Below are 5,636 nucleotides of genomic sequence, written 5' to 3'. Positions count from 1 at the left end.
CCGTGTTTTTCTCCCCCTCTCCTCTCTCTTCCCTCTTATTGTTGCTGTAAATCCGAAGGGCCCTTTTGCAGTTTTACTGGAACAGAGAGTCATTAAATGGTTGATTTCAGATGGCAGAGTGTGAATGTTTTAAATTAACTTTATTGATCTGCTAGTCCGCCAGTCAGCCAAGGAAAAATTGACACCCTCTTGGCGCATGGGCAGTAGATTTGCACCTCGGCCGTTTAAAACGCCTGCTTAGTGAGGCTGGCCATGCTCCACACTCAATGAAGTCTGGTAAATATAACCACTGACTTTCAAGGAGATTTCAGAATCAGAGACACTGGCATCAAATTAGTGAACTGGTACTGATGCTGTTTCTTTAGAAAACAACAGGTATAATTAAGTTCTCTCTCAACTAATGGTTCATGCAGAGCTGCAAATTACTTTCATATAGTTATCTCTATACATTAGGATGAAATTGAAGAAAGTATTTCAATAAAATATTCATCCAAAAATGTACACACTTCAACTTTGAATGACTGTCTGGAAACTTAAAGTAATCACTCGACTAACCATTTTATCATATTTATGACCATATTTTTCCATAATCTCTCTCATTCTCTCAGTGTTTTTCTCCTCTTGTGGACCCAACTGCTTTTAATACAGGCCCCGCATCGACCTGCCAATCATTCTTTTTTTTTTTTTGCCCGTTGGGGTCAGCTGACTCTGTTCAAACAGCAGAGGGAGGTGAACTTGTGGTTTTTATGGAAAGACTGTTAGGCGTGTATTAGAGATGAAGGCATTTCTGTCAACACCTAATTGTTTTGCTTACAGCAGAATATTCCTATCACACACATGCACTTTTTCCACACTTGAAATATTTAACCCTGATTCATTATAAAGCCTCATTTCCTGGGTTATCTTGCTTCACATTTCATAAAGCTCATCATTTATCCAGGGTTAGCAATTAATCCAGAATATTTGTTTACTGAGGGTAATATTAACATTGTACAATACTTAACGTTGGCTAGCTAGCTAATTTGCATTTTTGTGTGTCAGCATCACTGATTGGATGGATACAGCACAATCCTGTTTAAATAAAGGGTCTTGAGGCTCTTTATGTAAAGGGTACTGTTAAATTTAATCATATTATGTTTTCGTAACGGTTTATTCCATGTGAATATAAGGCTGTCCATTGCTAAGCATGTAGCTGTGATATTTTAACACTGCATTGCTTCACACAGCAACTTTGGCACTCTAAATAGGTATTAATTTGGTAAAATTTGCTTGCATTTGGGTAAATACAAATATAAAGCAGTGCATTTACAATTGTAAAACGTTTTTTTTTTTTTCAAAGGTTAAAAGCAGTCTTAAGAACATCAAATAAGCTCAGTGTGAAAAGCAATTATTAAATCAGAATCAGTTACATACTTTAATGGAATAACAGAATAACGTGGTTCAGTTCTGGTCCTTTTTAGCAAACTAATAACAAACGGCTTCAAGTTTGGTCTTACTACTGAATCGAACATTAATTACTGTTACTCACAGAGTACGTTTACATGGGCACCAATAATCCGTACTCTGATTAAGAGTCCTCCATGTCAACAGCAATTTTTGATTACCTTGATCTGAGTTAGTCATAATCGTATTAAACAAATCCAGTTAAGACATGTGGAGTATTCCTAGTTTAGTCGCATTATTAAAGTGCAGTACAGGCATGTAAACACCTTAATGAAACTATTACAGTCATGTAGGATTTTCACCACATTTTGTGACAGGAGATTCCATACACGGCTGTTTGACACTATTCTCTGCACCTAACGAGTCAGTGAAGGACCACAGGCACCTGCATCGCAAAATTTCAAATTCTATTTCCCATCCAAACGGTGTGCGGTATCAAATTACATTAAACAACACTCCTCCAGCAGTTCATGCTCGTATCCAATATCTCAATTGTCACAGGGGCACTCATGAAAAGTTCCTGAATGAAAATGACAAACTGCAGTTAAAGTCGACAAATTAAAAATGAAAACCCAAAATTACATGAAACTCTGGAGGAAATGTAAATAGCGTGGTGACACAATGACGTTAATCGAATTATGTGCTATAACATGTAATACAGGATCATGATAGGAACATTCAAGAAGCAACTCATGTAAACGCCTTAATCATATTATTGTCTTATTCAGATTAAGGCAAATAATTTGATCACTGATGTCCATGTAAACGTAGTCACTGTTGGTTCACATGAGATGTGTATCTTTGTTTGTTAGTTATTGATTTTAAATCCATTCCTCAAAGTCAAAGTGATATTCAAAAAGCAATAAAAGTGTAATAATTCTTTCCTGTACTTCAGTTTACTGCTCATCTTTACAGTTATGCCATGATTTACAGAAGACTGAAATCATTATTTCAGCACCATAATAGTACATGGCAAAAAATATATAAGAATATCATTATATGCTAAAAAAAAGAAATAGGTATATTGGTCTGATGAGTCTCAATTTCTGCTGCCACATTCGGATGGTCAGAATTTGGCATCAACAACATGAAATCATGGATCCATCCTGCCTTGTATCAACGGTTCAGGCTGGTGGTGGTGGTGGTGGTGGTGTAATCTTTTGGGGAATATTTTTTGGCACACTTTGGGCCCAATAGTACCAATTGAGCATCATGTCAACGTCACAGCCTACCTGAGTATTGTTGCTGACCATGTCGATGCCTTTATGACCACAGTGTACCCATCTTCTGATGGCTGCTTCCAGCAGGATAACGCTCAATGCCATAAAGCGCAAATCACCTCAGACTGGTTTCTTGAACATGACAATGAGTTGACTGTACTCAAACTCCCACAGCCATCAGATTTCAATCCAATAGAATCTACCTCAAAGGATTAAGTCAGTTCTGAGGGCAAAAGGTGGTCCAACCCGGTACTAGTAAGGTGTAATTAATAAAGTGGCCGGTGAGTGCATTTGATATGCTAAATGAAAAAACATTTCACCATGATTTTGCCATAAAAGATATTTGGGAACACTAAATAGACACTTTCAAAAATATTGTTAAACAAACTGAGGCATGTCTGAATGTATGTTTGCAGCCAGTTTCCAGACTACATCCCTAGAAAGATTTTCCCAGATAATTAAATCACAACAATGATGATTTGATTAAAAATCACTACATCAAATAAAAAAGCAAATGCATAAAAGCTTCGTTTACAATGAAATCAGTAATATGCCTTTAAAGAAAATAGATTCACTGAGTTCATTTCATGCCAGCATTAAACACACTAAAAAGAACCATTAAATTGAATCGTTAAGAGTCTGGAATGATTAGGAGGAACCTGAATCATGAACTTCTCCTCATTAAACACCCTATAACATTTCCACTAGCTCTCTCCTTGACATTTATAAGCACTACTGTACACATGTAAACAGATACATCCATATTCACCATCCAAAAGCCAACCATCCTAAAATACACCAATCGTGTACTGCACACCAGTCACAAAGTACACACAGTCATTTTCCTGTCTACTTGGTCTCTTGCATGTCCTGGATGTGAATAGGTACTTCATTAATTTCATCTGTTGGAAGCTGAAGCCCGGAGAGCCGACTCCATCATTACACCAATAACTCCACACATTAATCTCCCTCCTAGACGCCGTTATTATACGCCATTGCCACGACACACACACAAATCCTTTTCCACTCCCTTCAGAGAGTCTGTGGGCAGAAATATCACGGCTCATCCTCTGAGTTTCGCCCAGATCCATTACAAAATACCGGGCCTGTTTAAATGAGACCCCAGTAGAGGCTCGGTTCTACTGCAGGGGCGCCATCTTGGCTCTGGATGTCTGGTGTTAAAGGCTCGCCGGGTCCCACAGCAGTGCCGCGTTGGCTTTAGTTTCCTGCAGCTCATGGAGGTCTGGTTTTTAGAGCATGCATTTGCTGCCCTGTAGAGCCAATAGCTCAGCCAGGCTAAAACTAAAGTGCTTAAAATACAGGAACTGGGTATTTTTGGCCGTGCTGAGGTGAGGGGAGGATATGCAGTTGTAAAATGAACAGTACTTTGTGAATGGGCGCTGAGGGCATGGCTTTGGATGGTTTTGCGATGTTAATTTAACAGGTCTGTTTATAACATTTGGACGCACTACCAGTGTTACTCTTTGAAGATGCCACCCAGAACTTTAATTACAAGATAAAATAAAATACAAGAAAAGCTAAATTGCCAAATTATGCCGGCCATCAACATTATTAAACACCATTAATGCTAATAAACAAATAGTTAAAGGGCACCTATTTTACCCCTTTTTTAAGATTTAATATAAGACTTTTGTGTCTCCAGAATGCGTCTGTAAACTTTTGGCTCAAAACACCCATCAGATTATTTATAATACCTTTCAGAACATTAGAATTTTCTGCTTTGAATACATTGTAGCTGTTTTTGTTGCCTGTGCCTTAATGCTAGTTCACCCCATTATTCCCACATGCCTGTCAAAGTGTGCCTCAATCTCCGTCTCGGCTGCATCAGATAAACAGCACAGTGACAGACATGAAGGAAACAGATCTCATGTAACTTTTGTCAGAAATACTACAGTAAGAACTTTACCAAAGATTATTTGATGTATTTGTATTTTGATGGATTTTTTTTGCCTTTAACAAAACAAAACAACATAACAATGACCACAGATTACAACCAACAAATTTCTCAACATCACAGCACATAATGAAGATCAAAAAGAAGACATAAAAATACACAAAGTAATAATAATAATAGAAGAATACATAAATTAACCAAGGTTTATGTGATCTAAGGTTTTGCAAAAATGGACCTGAAATCCTGGGAAGTCACATCTTGTATTAATATAAGACTTAATCTCCTACAAATCTGTACCCTATAGTATTTTGATGTTAATGAGTCGATGAGAATGATGAATCACATTGTTGTAAAAAAGTTCACGCAGAGACACACACACACACAAACAGTGTACACACACAGTGCACGTTTAACTTTGCACTGTTTTTGCATTAAATCGTAACAGGATACACGTTAATATACACTACCTGTTTGGATATCTGTTATGTTAATGTATAAAATAAACCTGATTTAATGTCCACAAATCGGGATTGAAGCGTATTCTTTTATAATTGTACTGACAATCGTCTGTGGTGATAAAGTAAAGACGGTAAAAATCGCTGTATTTCATGAACATGCAAAATTTTACAATACAAAAATGTTTTAAACTTGTAAAACTCATTCTTGATCCCATTTGTTGATGATTGATGATTACAGTGCACTCAACAGATCTTTTAAGCCCAGTTGCTATGCACATGTCCTGTCTTGTTGATATGATTATACGCATTACTATGGAGACATGTTAACATGCGGCTGTCAATCAATTCAGTGGGTGGGGAAATGGCACTCCTACTTCACGCTGCAGTCGGCCTCAAAATGGGAGGGGTTTGGATCCAATTTTAACATCAGGAAATTTTTATTAAATAATAATAAATATTATCATCGACATAATCATCCTCAAATTAAAATGATCCAAAATCCTGGTTAATTAACCTAAACTTATCCTAATAAAAATAAAAAATCTGTATTAAATGACAAACAAGTTATTATTTGTTATTAGTAAATTATTCATTTAAAAA

The sequence above is a fragment of the Danio aesculapii genome, chromosome 23 (genome assembly GCF_903798145.1).
Source record: "Danio aesculapii chromosome 23, fDanAes4.1, whole genome shotgun sequence".
In the NCBI taxonomy this organism is placed as follows: Eukaryota; Metazoa; Chordata; class Actinopteri; order Cypriniformes; family Danionidae; genus Danio; species Danio aesculapii.
This window is presented reverse-complemented; position numbering follows the sequence as displayed.